The following is an 18,518-nucleotide window of genomic DNA, read 5'->3' on the forward strand; positions in this document are numbered from 1 at the left end:
GACAATGACCCTGAACATTAAAGTAAATCTAGTATAGAATGGATTAAAAAAATGAAAATCAGCTTTTTGGAGTGGTCAAGTCAGAGTTCAGACCTTAAAGGATAAGTTTGGTGTTTTTCAAGTCACAGTTATTTCTTCACAAACGTGATGTATTGTATATTAATTTGCCATGCAAAATTTTGCTCTAAAGTTAACCCTTTTCTGTATAATTTAAAAAAGATCTTGCCCGCTCTGGCATTTTACAATTGAAACTATGGCACATGGAGCACCACAGCTTTGCTTCTGACACATATTTGTGACAACAAAACAGATCAGGAAATTATCATTTTAATGCATATTCCTGGTACTACATTTCCTGAGTTAAGGATGCATTTTCTGCTTGCTCGTTTCATAGTAGTGACTCCATGGGGGAAGTCCTCACATAAATAAGATGATACCAAGCATGAGGCAAGAAATGTTTAGTGCAATTTTGATCTATTTAGAGTAAACTCCATCCTTGGGGGGCGCGAAAGATTGTTGCAGAGGAAGACAAGCATTAAAGTAGTGCACACTACTTCTTTTAAAATGGCTGAATCTAATAATATTGGTGTTTTTTATTTGGAAATGACATGCATTAGACATTTTACGATGTGTGTATAATTTCAAGATCATTTCTCAGTAATGTTCTTGGCTTGAAAAATATACATATTCAGTAAAGCTTTTATTTAAAGCTTTTGTTTTCCAGTGGTCTTCTATGCCCCATAGCTTCCATTTTAAAATGCCAGAACAGGCTATGTATTTTTTTAAATTTACAAAACACGCAAAATTTTAAAACACAATTTCATGTGACAAATTCATATATATCATGTTTGTAAAGAAATAACTGTTTTGAAAAATATGGAACTTATCCTTTAACCCAATAGAAATGCTATAGAATGACCTGAAGAGAAAATTTCACATCAGACCTACTAAGTCTATGGCTGCTGAAACAGTTCTCTGAGGAAGAACGCTCCAAAATTCCTTCTAAACATTGTTGCAGGTCTTATTCACAGCTACTGGAAGTGCTTGTTTGAGGTTATTTCCATCAAAGGAAGTTCAACTAGTTATTAAATGCAAGGGTTCACTTGTTTTTCCATAACACACCCTGAATGTTCAATAAAGACATGAGAGATCATAGTTGTTTGTTTGTTATTAGCTTAAGCGTATTGTGTTTTTCTGTACTTGTGACTTATATAAACATTAGCGTAGTATTTATCAAGCATCTCAGAATAGCTCCTATGAATCACATAAAAAGTGCGACTTGGATAAGAAATTCCACTAACTCAGAGTGGGATATGAGAGGCATCCTACACCCATTCCCAATGAGGAGTAGGAGTTCAAGTTTAAGAATAAATGATGTGATAATTTTATGACACCCCAAGCCACAAAACAGCACACATGAAGGTGTTTTGCAGTTTCCTTGGAGATCACGATGTCACTTTTGTAGTTTTCTGATACATACAGTAAGCTAAGGCTTCACCACAAGCACAATAATAATAATATTTAAAAGGACATGATTACATTTAAATAAAAGGTTTATGCCTCTCTAATAAAGCACTCTGGAGTTACTAAAGAGTAATACTGTAACAAGCTAAAAGATGAAGAAACACACTGAATGAGAGTTAAGCCTGATAACAAGCATGTTTATTTAACAATAAATGTTGCACAGCCGTAATTCAAAAAGAAACACCTTCCTGCTGTTTAGGCCATGGGAAACACCAAGGCTATTCTTGTGCTGTTTCTGGAAATGTGTTCACTCTTTCAATGATCCTGATCATCTTTCAGAGTTGAGTACTGTGCCCCTCTCTGTACTCTTATCTTGCCTTATCTTCTGCAAGGCTCAATTAATCTAATGACCTAGAAGTCTCCTCCTGGATTTAGTAGTCAACCATCTATTCAGCCCCCATCTATCATCAGGATAATACTTTATGCTGGCTACTACAATACAGTCTGCTTCCATGACCATCTGTGTGTTGATACTGTGATATCATTTGCTATTCACTTATGCCTGCTCATCCATACTGGAGTAATGATCATTATGTACGTGCTGTTGATCACACCAACAATTCCAGGAAAACCAGCAGTGTGCATGAATGCAGCTTTCTTTAACATTAACTCACAGCTCACAAACTCTCCTAAATCCTGGCAAAGTTAGGAGTAATTTCCTAAATTAAGATAATTGATAAAATGTTATTACAGTACTCCTATTCCAAAAAGGAGGACCAAGTTTGCTAACTCTGAGATTTTTGAGCTAGTTATGATTTCCTGCCCTGAGGCACTTGATAAATATGGGCACAGATGTCCTCTGCTAGTGAAATTCCTTAGAACCATATCTTATGACCATTTAATTATAATAATAATAATAATAATTACAGGAAACCGAGCAAGTCCAAATGATTCACATACTTTTTCTTCCCACTGCACCTACCTTATATGCAATGCTGTTGAGACATGTTTCAATGCCCTGTGATGTTGTAATGGGAGAAAGCGGATTCAGAAAAAGAAAAAATAATTGACTGAATAATTTAATTCCTATATGCCTTACTGACTGGAAGTTAGAGCAATCATGAAATGGATAAGCAAGTGAGGATACTGCTGGATGAATGGATGGTTAGGCGTGACCAGCCAAAACTGTATCAAGCGCCTAGTACCTTTGTGTCAGATTTTAATGCTCATGCTTCTGGAGAATTTAGCTGCCAAATTCAGTACTGAGAACTAAGAAAACAGCAAGTCAAAAAGATTAAACAAACATTAAAATCTTCACCATGGCGTAGAGGTTAAATAGAAAATGTAAGGTTTTCTTTTTAAACCATGGGATGACATTAATGTTGAACTCTTAACCCACAGAGAGATTCAATGGAAACTAAAGAAGTTTAAATACACAAAGCCGGGAGCAATTTTACTATCAGTGGATTTCTTAGGAAGTACTGCTTTGCATATTTCAACACCTGTTGTATACAGTGAAAAGGCCAGAATTAATCTTTCTGCATCAACAATGATATATCTTTTTTTTATGAAATGCTGCCAATTTAAGTTTATAGACATGTGTATTTAGTACAATAACATTCTTACTTTCATGCCTCCTTAGAACAGCTGACAAACAACAGGCGATAATGTTTGCCAATGTATATGCTTTTTTAGTTAAAAACAAGGTTTACTTTATATATCTTTATGAGAATAATGTTTTAATGTTTTTATTGTTGGCTGCAGCAGTACATTTGCATGCATGTGTGAGCTTTATTTGTCTAAATTACTGTGACACATCTCAAATTGGTGTTATACCTTGTTACCATTCTTTAAGGACTGTGACAGATAGGGGCGCTATCGCTCCCTTGAACCCTCTGATCAAACGTCAGACACCAAGTAAAAGTTCAAATGTTGACTTTATTATTAACAAACAGTGCACAAAGCACCCTCCTCTCCACAATACTCATTAAATTATACAATACACTACAATAAACCAATCCTCCACTCCCAGACGCATTGCCACCCTTCCACCCAGCTCAGCTCCCCGTCTGGGAGCTGCCACAGTCCTTTTATAATCCCTGACCCGAAAGTGTTCCAATCCCCAGTTCATATGATCCTTATCACTTCTGGGTCAGATAAAAAGTCGTTTTCTTCAACCCGGAAGTACGTCACTTCTGCTGTCGCTCTGCCTATAACGCACTTCCGGGTTATAGGGCACATATGACTCTCTATGCCTCCCTGCAGCGTCCTTTGTTGACCCCTGGGATATCCAGCAGGTTTGTAACAGAAAATCCCATAGTCCATGATTCCCTGCTGGCACCTTCATGCTGCAGGGAGAGCTCCATCTGGTGGACTGGGGGTATTGGCCATGATGACAAGCCGGCCATAGACCACAGTACTTTCCCCTCAGCGGAAAACTATGTTTTGAAGCCTCCAGCCCCGAGGGTCGTCTTCCTCCAGGTAGGACTTCTGGTCGGACCTTGGCTGTGCCTTCTGTAGTATTCCCTGGAGAACCTAGGGGAATTTCATAACGGTAATCCACCTTATCCCCTGCCCTCCAGGGACAGTTGCGCCAAATATGTATATCCGTAACACTGCCTTTGTCCTCCCAGAATTCTCCCTCTGCGACGCTGGAAACACTCGGGGAACTCTGTCTCTGCCCCTTTCTCGCTGAGGAGGGTTCCCCAGCTGCATCTGTGTTTTTTATGCCCTTCTCCTTCTTAGTGATTTTTCATAACAGCCAGATGTGTCTCTCAGTGTCACTACGCACACAATGCCAATTATGTTTTTCTATATTAGTGACTGAATTCTACATTTTAGCAGCATTTTTCATTTGCTTTGGGTGTTGCTTCCGTTCCAAACCACTATCTAAGTTGGCATGGATGCGACATGAAATTAGGATGTTGGGAATTACAAACAGTGAGTTGTACCATGTGCTGCTATGTTCAATGCAAGTTGATATTTTTTTCTGATTTTCTACCTACATTTCCAAAGACAACTCTAAACAGGTAAAATATGTGTGTGAATGAGCCTTAGGTTGGCCCGCTATCATGTTCAGGGCTATTTACTTCCTTGCTCACAGTGCTGCTAGGATAGGTTCTGGACCTCAGCAACCTGAACTGAAATTAGCTGGTTTAAAAATGATATGATAAAATTTAAAACATCACATCTGATACACATTCTTCGGTGAAAACAACTGACATAACACAACGATTATGACTCTGTGATTTTCAGGGACATCTTCAAAATTTTGTTATTGTGATTTCAGGTGAGATTTCCACAATACCCACAAAAATCACTGTCCACTATTCCTAAAGATTCAATATGTCATGTTGTATGAACTAGTGTGCATATATGTAAATATGCACACATAGGATGTAACCAAAAGTACAAACACAAACACCTCATGATCATCTTTTGACCTTCCAGTGACTTGTCATTTTCCATCTGTGAGCGCTGTAAACTGGAATGAGCAGACCCTTACATACAAACAGCCATCTTTTCACCATCCGTGGCTTGGGGTGAACAGAATGTTAACATAAACTACATTATGGAAAGTGTCACCTAGTAGCTTTGGATAAAAGTGCAACAGTGTAAAAGATCAGGCTTCCATCAAACTCTGAGTCTCAACTATCTATGTCTGCATGGCTAAGATGGGACTGGTCACCCACATGCCCTCAGAACTACCTGAATTTGTAGAGGTATGACCTGAACAAGGTTTTTAATATGCAGCATACAGATGCCTATTCACGGTTACTATAAAGTATTGCATTATTTCAGATTAGCAGATGGTGTACCTCAACTACAAAACACTTCTTCCATGTCATTTCACAGACATTTGATTGGATTGGAATTGGGTGAAAGGGGAGCTTACTACACTAGGAAGAATTCATTGTTCTTTCTATTCTAGTACTTTATGTATGGAACAGAGTGTTACGTTTCCTCTGGCATTCAAATATTGTTTTGCTCATGCCAAGTTGTCCATAAGAACACAATCTATACCATTTCATTGTTTCAACCTGACTTCTTGTAATTTTGACACTTGACAGTATCGCTCCTAAGGCTTGTAATATATTGCCATGACTTGGTGCTTCAATCATCATGTATAATCAGATAACACTTTTCAGTGATAATGACCTAAATTTGATTTTGCCGGTTTCTTGCACTGGAGTTACACCTCTTTACTTTGTGCTCACCTAGCATTCACCATCTATATCAACATATTCTGTCACATGTTTTGCATTCTAGTATTCCCCCCTTCTGTCTTCTTTTATCATCTATGTGTTTTGTAATGCAGGACTGCTGTTGCCTGGATATTTCTTAAGCAGCTGATCCAGTTCCAAGTGGTCTATACTGCTGCACAAAAAGCCATTAAAATCTTTATTGCTTTATATTCTCCCTTTGAACTGCACACAAACACAGACACAGGCCATTGGTATCTGGCTACTCGCATGTATCTGCACCTACAGTAACGATGCCATTGGTGGTACATTTATTAAGAGTGTATGGTCAGGTGTGACTAAAAAGTGGCCACTCGTCTCACAGACCATTCTGCACTCCAGATATCTTAAGTGTATATCATGATACAGTAAATATGAGAAGCCTAGTAATTTTACTCTGATTTAGCTGTTTTATAATACATAAAGTATGCAGACTCTTTCATAAAAAAATGTAATTATGGATTTTGTATAATAAAACATTATCTTACAACTCAAATACTGAACCTATTTCAATGCTATAGAAATATAACAATATAATAAAAAATCAGGTGTCAATCTGAACTGAACAGACTGATATAAAATAACATTATCAGACCCACTTAATCAGGGCCACAACAACATTAAATGCAAAGCAGGAAGCAGCTGTATATGGGGTGTCAGTTCACTTCAGGGCCCATTCACATACCCACAAGGCTGGCAGCCAGTCACCAATTATCGAAGCTTGCACATATTTAGTATGTGGGAGGAAAACCCGTGAAGGGAACGTGTCCACATGGATGCCATTCAGGCCTAGAACTCAAACCCAGATGCTGGGCCAGTATGGTGGCAGCACCACCCACTACATCTGCTTGAATAAGGCTAAGTCAAATATATGATTGTCTTTATTTAGTCTAAACTGAGTGTGTGTGATTCATCCACACCTCAGTGTCTAAAAATATAAAACAGCCATGGTAGAAGTCTGTTTATTAGTTATGGATGACATATACAAGTAGAAGGAAAATATTTGTTTGGCTCATATTGGTAAGAAGATTATTTAAAAATTAATTAAGAGTTTTGGTAATAGTATTGTCATATTACAACATTTTTAATAACATACAGTATCTTTACAGTTAATATTTCTATCAAGAATGTCAAGTTCAATTCCTAGAGGAACCCATAAATTAGAAGACTTTTTCTTAATATTATTTAAACACAATGATTAAATATGAAATTATTATCTCCCACCTCCCAACCAGCACATTGCACTGGATAATCTAATTAGAAAAGGCACGGAAATTTTCAGTGCCCTCATTCTGTCATATTGTAGACTTTCCTTTTCTGATAATATTTTGTAGGCTGGATCATGCTAATACTTTGCAGTCCTTCCCTATTTCTCTTAGTTTCATTCTAAATAATTTATTAATTCAGATGCATTAAAAGCTACTATTAAGGATGATGAACCGTAACAAGAAAACAAAGTAAAAATAAAAAACAATTACACTCCTTCACCGGAAAAAAATGGTTTAATTATGAATATAGTTATGAAAGTATATGTAATGAAAACCTGAAGCAGCTTGTGAGGAGCTCAGTCTGACATTTCTAATCTACACAGCCACCACACCTTCTTAGTTCAAAAGCATAGGTGTATGTAATTATCATTATCTCCACTAGATGTCACAAAAAGATCAGATTGGCATCCATCCTTCATTTTCTGAAACTGTTTGATCTGGAAATAGATAGATAGATAGATAGATAGATAGATAGATAGATAGATAGATAGATAGATAGATAGATAGATAGATAGATAGATAGATAGATAGATAGATAGATAGATACTTTATTAATCCCAAGGGGAAATTCACATAATCCAGCAGCAGTATACTGATACAAAAGATATGGGCTGCAAGAGCCTATTTCAGAAGACATGAATACAAGACAGAAAACATTACTGGACTGGGCATCAGTTCATTGGTGGACACACTCACTCACACCAACCAGTTTTAGAAAAACAAATTCACCTAATATATATTTGTAATGTGCAAGGGACAACTAAAGTACCCGGAGAGAAAACAATGCAGCTATGATGGGAAATGTGTAAAAATAACACAAATAGTGGCTTAAACCTTTAAATTTAGATGTAACAATCATAACTACTGCCCCACTATATACAGAAAACAAGCTTAAATATCCTTTATATCCATTTCAAGGTTTAGTTGGTTCAGAAGATCCCAGCAGGTTTAACTTTGGGAAATTATTGATTTACCTCGAAGCCTTGTGAATGTAACAAATGTGGCATATAAATAAAATGCATTATTATTATTAGTAGCAGTAGTAGTACTACAATGCCAAGACTAACATGCAAAGGCAATGCTGCTGGTGTCGTTGTATGTAATGTCCAGAATTGGGGCTCGGTCTACAAAATGACAAAAGCAAGAGTGGTAACTGTGCTATTCAAAGCTGTAGTGCCACTGTAATGCCATTTTGGACTTAGGCAGAGGAGAGAGGTCTCTGCTGTCAGTCTTGGAGAGCACTTGTGTAGCTGCGGCTGTGGACTCGCGATTAGTGCTGTGTTCCTGGTAGTCATCAAAGCCTTATAGTAGGAGTGTCAAATGCAGACCTTAGAAGGCTACAGTGTCCACAAGTTTTTATTCAATCTACTTTCTTAACTAGAAAGCAATTATTATTGCTGATAGCATAGACTTCCTTTTCTTTCATTTTAATGAACTTACTTCTTAAGTTTAAGAACTCTAATTTTTTCTCCTTTTTTTTCATAACTAGCAGTCAAACTTAAACAAGAAGTGAAACAAGCCAACCGAACAACTAAAATGATTCCATTTGTATATACGTGTTCATCAAACAATAAATGTTTAACAAAATTTGAAAAGAAAAATATGAAACTCTTAGAAATACTGTTCTCCTTTGCTTCACAACAGTTTTTGGATTGTGAGCTCAAAAAAAAAAAAAAAAATAAGATGCAACTAAAAAATCTCAAGCAAAAAAGCTGCAGAAAATTTATAAAATTGTATTTGTAGTAACATTTTATACATTATATCACAAATGTTTGGGTTAAAGCCGATGAAAACTGATGAAGCATAGAATGTTCTTCATCAGGTTCATGTAGTTCCTCAGACATACACATTATAAAGACGTCCAGCACTCCAGTCAGCCGGCATAGCTGCCTGATATACGCCATTAATTCCATTTATCCATTTATTATCTCTTCCATATAAAATTTCAGGGTTACAGGGAGACAGCCTATTATAGAATGCAGAAGGCAGGAATCAACTACGTAATTGGGGTTTACTGCAAAGTTAAATTTCCACCTATCAGACCATTTCAAAGTTCCCTACTGACCTAACACAGGCATTTTAAGAGAAACCCAGATAGATCTATGAGGAATACAAACAATTCACACAGAAAGTAACCACTTTGGGAATTTAACTCAAGGCTCCAGAACTGTGAGGCAGTAATTCTAACCTCTGTACCCACCATTTACGGTGTAGTTTTTAGTTTTTAATCCAATCAATTTCTTAATTAGTGGCTGTAGAACATCTGTTGGTGAAGAAAGATTCACTTATCTTGACTTTGCAGACGATGCTGTGATTTTTCCAGAGTCAATGCAGGCTCTGATCAGGGGACTTGAGAGAGACTGAGCAAGGAGTCGGAGTGTCTGTGCTTGTAAGAGTCCTGGATTAAAACCAAGTTCCAGGGGCCTCATGTATAAGGCCGTGCGTAGAACTCGCACTATAACATGGCGTAAGCACAAAAGCCGAAATGTGCTTACGCACAGAAAAATCCAGATGCAGGAATCTGTGCGTACTCCAACTTCCACGTTCTTTCGTTACATAAATCCCGATCAGAGTGAAAACTAACGCTCGTGCACGCGCATTTCGTAACGCCCTAAATCCTCCCAGAATTACGCCTATTTGAATATGCAAATCAATATAAATCGCCCTTAAGCGCAGCCTTCTGTGAAAAGACAATGGGAAAAGCACGGGGAAAATATAAGAATTTCAGCGAATACCAAGTGGAGGCAAAGGAAAAACATACTATTTGTTCAAATAAACCGTGGTATAATCAACAAAAGGAAGTTGATCGAGTGACATAGCGTGTTGGAGAAACTTGAAAGCTCACATTCACAAAATCGCACAGTGCCGGAAATAAAAAAGAAGTCACATATCAAAGTTGCCGTGAAAAGAAGAGTTGTAAGCCCACTGTCTGAGTGTCATATGAAAGCTTATTAGGGTACAGAGAAAAAAGGCACACGGTGGGGAAAAAGCACGAAATGTCAACTTTAATCTCGAATTTTCCACTTTAATCACGTAGTTTATTTTGTCATTTAGTAGAACATTATAAACTTCATCTTAAAATCGTTTAATTAACCAGTTTCTCAAAATTACATCGTAATTAAAGTAGCACGTTAAATGCTTTGTTTTGTATTTGATCTTCTACTCGTATGTGATCTATGTGTGTGAATCACTACTTGCTTCTTAAACTGGCTCTCTTTCTCCAACTGGACACAGAGTCCATTACATTTGTGATATTACAGCTCTCTGAATAACTAAAATACTGAGATGTATACGTGATGTCATTTTCATGATGATAGGAGCTAAAGCACATTATTAAACATGTGTTTCATGAGCCTCGTGCTCATGACAAGCATTTATCTTTTGTCGAAATTTGTCGCTGCGTTTTTAGCTGTGTTGTTATTTTCTCTTTCTGTTTTATATTCAATATATATTGGCGTAGCCGTCACTGCAGTCAGTGCTTTTCTTTCCCCAAGTAACCGATCGCCACACAATCAGCTCTGTAATAGAAGTTAAGCCATCTGTAAGCTTAGCGCCGATTCTTCAAAACGTTTAAAGAACATTGAAATATCTTCGTAGTACATGTTTAATTATTCTATCGTTCACGACACTCCCAGTGAAGAATATAGATTATTTAAATGAAGTTAAAGTTTTATGTGTATAATTTAACAAACATATTTTGCTGCATTTCACCTTAAAAATGATATCGTCATCATATGTAAATACGCGCTTTATAAAGTGGCTCAGGTTGTGAGATATTATAACTATAGTGCAAGTTTACAGTGGGGTGATTGTACTTATAAGTACAAACCGTTCTACAAGGTGCTATTGATTGAGTGCATTTAAAGTTCTTGGGATTAAACTGTTTCTGAACCGCGAGGTCCGTACAGGAAAGGCTTTAAAACATTTTGCAGTGGCTGAGGTAGCGTGTCCTTAAAGCTGTATACCGATAATTCTCTTTCCGATCAGCTGCTGCTGTGATTCACACTCAGATACAGTGATATAAATACTCCGAGTCGTGCAGTGAGAGTAATATGGAAAAATATGATCCGCTGTGGCAACTCCTAACGGGAGGAGCTGAAAGAAGAAGAAGAAGTGAGAGTAACAACGCTAAAGCAGTTATGGTATTTGGAATACTATGGCTGTTCCCTGGACCATTATATTGTTACGAGTTAATTACAATCAGATGCATTACACTAATAAACAATATGCGGTTAGTTTCTGTGTATTTATAAAGCCGCGTCATGAAAATAATGAGTAACCACACAGGAACCGTAGCACTGCTTTGACGCTGGGTGCCGCCAGTTTGCAAAACCGAGCGTAGAACTTGCGTACGACAAGGCATGATGTACCGTGGAAAAGTGCGTGGCTTTACGCCAAGTGTAGGTTTTATACATCGCGATTTGAACGTGGAAAAGTTCTTACGCAACATTTCTGTGCGTACGCACCGTTTATACATGAGGCCCCAGGTCTTTAATGACCTCTTTGGCAAAGCCGTCAGCAGTGTGTCTGTCTGCGGAGAGGGTGTAAACCTTATCGAGAGGTTTACTTGCCTCAGCAGCGACATTCATGTCTCTGGTGACTCTTCCTATGAAGTCAGTAGACAGATTGGGAGAGCATGGAGGGTCATGAGGTCGCTGGAAAGGGGTGTGAGGCGCTCCTGCTATCTTTGCAAAAGTACGAAGTTCCAAGTCTGAGAATCCTGGTACTTCCTGTTTTGCTATATGGTTACGAGACATAGATGCTGTCCACTGACCTGAGACGAAGACTGGACTCCTTCAATACTGTGTCTCTTCAGAGAATCCTTGGGTACCATTAGTTTGACTTTGTGTTTAATGAGAGGTTGCTCCTGGAGTCCCAAATGAAGCACATTACCTGCCTTGTGAGGGAGCGTCAGTTACAGTAGTACTGCCAGTTGGTGTGATTCCCAGAGGATGATATGACACACAGGATCCTCATTGCTGAGGAATCAAGCAGCTAGTCCAGGCCATGATGAATCCCACATAATTTCCCTGGTTGGGTGGCTGGACTGCACATCTGCCTGGGGTGTGCCAACTGGGATCCTGAACTGTTTCTTCATGTGGTGGGTATGGCAACACGCTGTACCTCCTAAAATGGATTCTGCAGTCGGTCATATTTTTGTTAGTGTTATTTCTCTAGTTTGTAATCCATTACTTTTTACTTTAACTCAGATTTTTTTTCAGTCCCTTACTTTTGCTATCTATTATCCATGTCTTGAATATTTTTCCTGTGTTTACCTACAATCTTCTATCTTTAGTTTACAATTGTCTTTTACAGGTAATTAGCTTGCAGTACAATCACTGACCTTTAATATTATTTTACCAGTAACGGCACGATAACGTGCAGTGAATATACTTGACTTCAGCATTCATAGTTTTCATACTCTTTCTCTGTACGTTTACAATTTGTTTGCAGCTCTTCTTTTCTCCACTCTAGTGGCTCACTTCTTCTCTTCTTTCGTCAGCATCTCTTTGCATTAAAACTGATTAAGTCAGTGTTTGTGTTGTAATTACTTGGTACATTTTCTTTAATTTTTCACTTAAGCTGGTACTTAAGTCTTCAATCTGCCTCAAGAATGATTTAAGATATGAAGAGGTAGGGGAAGTGACCCCGAAGGTGGTAGGGAAGGAGAATGGTGCCCATACGCATTTGCCACACAGCCGCCCTGCTGGTCGCTGCCGAGAGTTGATTCTACAATAACATAAAATAAAAATAAAAAGAGGAATAACCTTGGAGGTCAATCATCACCCCGAAAGCAGATAGTAGACGTCACGTTGTACATGTGCACCAAATTTCAGATCAGTAGTTCAAACGGTTTGCCAGCTACAGGTGATTTAAAATCCTGGACAGACAAACGGACAGCCATGGTAGCATATTATATATAAAGATGTGTGTGCGTGTGTGTGTTTGTTAGTTGCAATGGTTAAGAATATTTAGTAGAACTAAAGTCAGACATTTTTTGAAAAAAATATACTTTATTTACATACATAATGAACATACAATAACAGAACCTAGACAAATTCCTAATTTGGTCTTGTTTCATATGGTCAAGCCTTATGGATAAACACCATGATATGTTTGTGTTACATTGTCTTACATTTTAGAATGGTTTAACTGCACAATATGTTTATGTTGTATCTCGTTAGAATAAAGATGCAGCTCAGGGTGAAAACTGGAGGGTAGAAGCTGTCCCTTAGGCTGCTGATGCTGGCACATAGGCACCTCTACTATCTCCCAGAAGATAAAAGGGTAAACAGACCATGACTAGGGTGAAACGAGTCTCCAATGATGCTGTATGCACTGCACAGGCACTGTTTGCACTGGTGTTCCATAATGGCAGGTAACAAGACACCAATGATGGGCTGGGCAATTTTTACCGCCCACTGGAGAGATTTTTGATCTGAAAGAGTACAGTTACCATAATGTAATTCAACTAGTCAGAATGCTTTAGATAGTGCAATAGTAGAGGTTTACTAGAATCTGTTTGAGACAATTGGACTTTCCTTAGCCTCCTCAGAAAGTAAAGACACTTTTGTGCCTCCTTGATTAGGGCAGAGTTATTTAGGGACCATGAAAGTTCGTCAGAAATGTAAAGGTGAAGACATGTTGGGCCTTAGTCCCACTGATGAAGATGGTGACGTACCTGCAGCCTTTTGAGTGCCTGTAGCATTACATAGGCTTGCAATTTAGTGCAGCACCACGATTCACCCATCCTATGGTATTTTGCAGCATAAGCTCCTTGGCTCATAGTGAATCCTACATGCCATACATCTGGTCGTTGATTAGTAAAATTTTAAATGTTATATTACTTTATGGATATTGTAAAATAACTAATAATGTCGGCATATGTGTTGTTTTACTCTTACACAAGGAGTAAACAAATGCAATAATAAAGACAGACACTGATGTTTTTCCTTTTTTTACTTACTGATAAATTATATATCAAGTTCCAACAAAAACATGTGCATTAATGCCAAGGTGCAGGCACATCACATATTCAATGCAATTGTTTTGTAACATAAACTAGTCCTTATATATAGTCTTAAATTCTCACAGATACACATTTTGATATTTCCTCCCACAGAATTTAGATGTGTAACAGTATTTTTTTTAATTGGCAAACAAATACACAGGAAAAAAAAAAAAACTTAAACTGTATGTATATGAAACATTTATATACTGAGAAACCCTGTTGACCAAAGCTAACAGAGCCCTTGAATACTTTGTGCATTAACATTGACTACAAATTCAACCTTTCAGGAGGTTTGCAAATCCTCTCAGTACAGAGTCTTTCTTGTGTAGGTGTAGCCGGCATCTGAGAGGAGGGCGATTCAGCAGGTTCTGGAGGCTGAGATTCCCCAGCAGCAAGGGATGTGCCAATATCAAAAAAGTAAATTAATCTGAGTCCTGAGGAATGATCTTCTCCTCAACAGGGTCTTGTGCTGCAACATCTTAGGCCTGTGCATCTAACAGCTGGTCAATATGTTTGCGCCAGACTGTATCATGCCCAACCTGCACTATGCATGTCAGTGGACCAATATGTGACAAAATCTTATCAGATTGCCATTTCTGGTTTGAGTATCGGTGGTCTCTGGCAAGTACTTTTTGTCCAACTTCACATTTTCTAAGCTTGCTTTGTTTTTGGTTTTGGAAGCACTGTTTCTTTTGCACATCTTTTATGCAAATCAGGCTTCAGCAGATCCAAGCAGTATCTCAAGCTTTTTCCCAAGAAAAGCATTGCTGGAGTCTGAGCTGTGGCTGAGTGAGCTGTGTTTCAATTGGCTAGAAGGGAGTCTCCAATTTTCTCATGTAGAGACTCTTTTTCCTTTTTCATGGCTTTCATAGATAGTTCGAAAGCTTGAATAAAGCTAGACCATTTGTTGCAGGATGGTAAGGAATAGAGGTGATGTACTTAATGCCATTCTTTTTTACTAACCCCTGGAACTTGGCTGATATAAACGGAGTTCCATTGTCACTGGCTAGTTGTAATGGAAGACCTGTTCATGCAAATAAGGTGTGGAGTATATCTACTGTTTAAGATGATGTTGCATTTTTCACTGCAAAAATTTCAGGCCATTTCGAATGTGCATCAACTACAAAAAGAAACATTTGATTATGAAAAGGTCCTGCATAGTCAATGTGAAGTCATTGCCAGACAGAGCTTGGCCATTCTTAAGTATGAAGGGGAGAATTTTGGGGCTGCCATTGATTCTGTTGGCATCCTGTGTATGACTAGGCCAAGTTCTCTATTTGAAGGTCGATTCCAAGCCATCATATGTATCTTCGGGCTAATCTTTTCATCTTTACAACACCTAAATGACCTTCATGAAGTGCCTCAAGTATTGTTGGATGAGGTTTTAGTGGCACAACCACTTTTCTTCCCCACATAATGCATCCTTGACAAACTGATAACTGTTCATATTGATCTGAGTACCCTGCGAGATCACTTCTAGAAGACCAACCTTCTTATTATCAAGTCAAACAATTTTGCCACAGTGGGATCTCAACTTATCTCTTTCTGAATGTAAGCACGTGTAATGGGTAAGGGGCTCCAGCATCTTGTGAGAGAGAACAGCACCAATGGCATATGGTGACGCATCACAAGTCAGGTGCAATGTCAACTTTGGATTAAAATGTGTCAGCACTTTATTAGATGCAATTAGGTGCCTGGCAATTTTAAATGCTTGTTCACAATCTTGTGACAATTCCCATTTACTTCCCTGTTGCAGCAAAGAGTTTAGTGGGTGCAACACTGTTGAAATATTTGGCAAAAATCAGTGGTAGTAATGTACAAGTCCCAGGAAAAAAGTGTCTTCAGGATGGCATCAATCTTGTCCAGGGATTTATGGAGGTCATTTCTATCAATAATTTGTCCACCGTACTCTAGGGAGTCTTTAAAGAACTGGCATTTACTTTTATTGGCTCTCAGTCCAAATTCTGTCAGTCTAGTAAGGACTGCTTCAAGGTTTGCCAGATGTGCACTATTATTACTACCAGTCACAATTACGTCATCTAAGTAACACTGAGTACCAGAAATGTCCTGTAGCACCTGATCCATTGCTCTCTGCCACACGGCAGAAGCAGGTGAAACTCCAAAAAACAGTTTGTTATAAAGGAAGTGTCCCTCGATAGTATTAATTGTGAAGTACTTTTCAGATTACTCCTCTAATTCCATCTGTAAATATGCTTGAGCCAAATCTATTTTTGAAAAGTACTCGCCACCAGCAAGTGAGGCAAAGATATCCTCTATGCGTGGTAAAGGATATTGGTTGACAGGCAGCACAGGATTTATTGTGACTTTAAAGTCACCATAGATGTGTATAAATTCTATAATGGGCAGTCCTTCCTTGCGGGTACTGTACTGTAAAGAACATTCATAAAGTAACGATAGTGTTATGGAAGTTATGGAAATGCCGTTAAAGAAGTCAATCTAATGTTTTTTTTTTCCCCGAGGCGAGGCCCTATAGTCAGTCCTTAGGCTGTAGCCTGTTTCCCCCATTAAGTTTTGCGAAAAGATGCTTTTATACAAGCACTGGAGTAGAAAACGAGAATGCTCAACAATGAAAATAAGACCGTTTGCTATTAGGTCATTACAGCTTTTTCTTCTCAAGTATTGGAAAACAAAGCATCAAAACATTTTAAGGGAATGAAGTACAAAGGGTTTATACCATGATTTAAAGCTACTGGATGTTTCTCTTTTTCTGAAATCCATTTTCAGTCTGGATAAAGCACGACGCCTGCGGTTACTCCTAAACGTACCTAATAATAAACGTTACAACATATATTAATAGTGATGGATCAGCAGGGGGCGCATTCGAACTGCATAATCAGTTTCCAATCATATTCGCCTTATAATAAAGCTGCTTTATGATTAAATAATGAATAACGTGCATACAAATACCTGTTCCCTGCCATAATATAGTCTGTAGCAGTGATAAATACATTTAAAAAATGCTTGCTGTATGCCCATGAGTGAATTTACATACTGAAATATTTTACATATAGTTTTTATTTTTGGCGTTTTTCTATATAATCTTTAACAAAAATCTATATTAACTTTCTTTCTTTCTTTCTACAATGATTACAGCTCTGCTCAGGAACCGTTACTTCAGCAATTTGCACACTCGCAATCTCATTTTACTACCCAGAGCTTAAGCGCATAGGTGAGCAAGCTCCCTTATCCCTGCTACGTCTTTCGCAAAACGTGAATGTTATAAATCTTTAATAACAGCTGTGTCACAACAGGGTTTTTGAGAAACCGAAGATCTGGCTTATATATGCTGTGTGTAAATATTCATAAAATCGCCTTTAACTGCCCCCCATTTTGCGCATTCCTGGTCTCAAAATGCGACCCGTTACTTATATGATGAGCATAAAATACATTTAAATGATAAAGAGAATACAAATCTTTTGTTCTTCTTCTTTTTACAAAATGACATTTATGAGAAAATGCAGAATAAGAGGTTTAAAATGAAAAACAGAACATAGGGCCAGTCCATGTACTAATACAATAATAAATTGCCCGCTTCGGGTGATGATCATCTCTTAATTATTATTAAAAACTCAGTAGAGACCATTGTGTCTTATAAAAATATTAACACATAAGACGACTTTCTAGTAAAACTGAGGTTAATAAATCATTCAGATGTTTTGAATTAACACACAATAGCAGTGTACATTAACAAATTTAAATCAGTTCTACAGATACATGTTATCAAATTAAATAAGAAAACCGTAAGTAAAATAAATAAAAATGAAAAGGGTAAATTAGGCAGGTTTTATGTTTAGGTAGGTGCCTTGACAAACACAATATTACTTATCAAGGATAATGCGAGGCAAATATGGCTGCGAGAGCCAAGAGAAAATGTTAGGACAGTTCTTTACCTACCATTAACATATTACCGTCATCTAATCTGCACTAAGGAATCTATTAACATATTAAAAAGTCTATACATCTATATATGTTACTTTTCCATAAAAAGGAAAAAATATATAAAATCTAATCTAATCACAGGATTCAAGTAGTAACGGTACTTTAAACACTTATACAAAATATTAAATAATTTAAAACGTACGTTAGTGAAATTATTAACAGTAAGCAATGAAATGCACTTTAATAAAGAAGTTGTTTTATATACAAAAAGAAATCAGCAACCATTTCTCCAAGGCATGACCACTTATTACCATAACCTCTAATTTTTTTTTTTTTCAGTTAACCTTCACCATGTAAACCAAATCTGCTCAGATCTTTTCTTTTGCATCAGCAATTACTGACTGCGCGCGCGGAGCTCGGCGTTTTCTTACCAAGATTAAGGAACCACTTCGTCCTCTCTCGAAGTCCTCTTTCTTTCATTCCACGAGCCGGAGATTAAACGGCAATCCATTTCTTTATAAATGAGACGTCTTTTTATTCCGTAGAACACTTCTGAACTTAGAGACCAATTCCTTTCCAATGACAGTCTGAGTGCTCCTCTGTGCAAGTTTCCCGAGTTATAAAGCGCAGTTT

General features: G+C 37.7%; 1 long non-coding RNA gene across 2 annotated transcripts in view; it reads right to left on the minus strand.

Annotated features, from left to right (window-relative positions):
• The window catches only part of LOC120528894, a 92,388-nt gene extending 73,907 nt beyond the window's left edge, over window positions 1-18,481 (minus strand). The window contains exon 1 of one of the 2 annotated variants that reach the window (XR_005633595.1): window positions 18,317-18,479. This is a non-coding gene — a long non-coding RNA (uncharacterized LOC120528894). Of the gene's footprint in view, window positions 1-18,316 lie in introns of both variants that reach the window. The other variant, XR_005633594.1, reaches the window with a different exon arrangement.
• Window positions 18,482-18,518: the final 37 nt, after the last annotated feature.

The sequence above is a fragment of the Polypterus senegalus genome, chromosome 1 (assembly GCF_016835505.1).
Source record: "Polypterus senegalus isolate Bchr_013 chromosome 1, ASM1683550v1, whole genome shotgun sequence".
NCBI lineage: Eukaryota > Metazoa > Chordata > Cladistia > Polypteriformes > Polypteridae > Polypterus > Polypterus senegalus.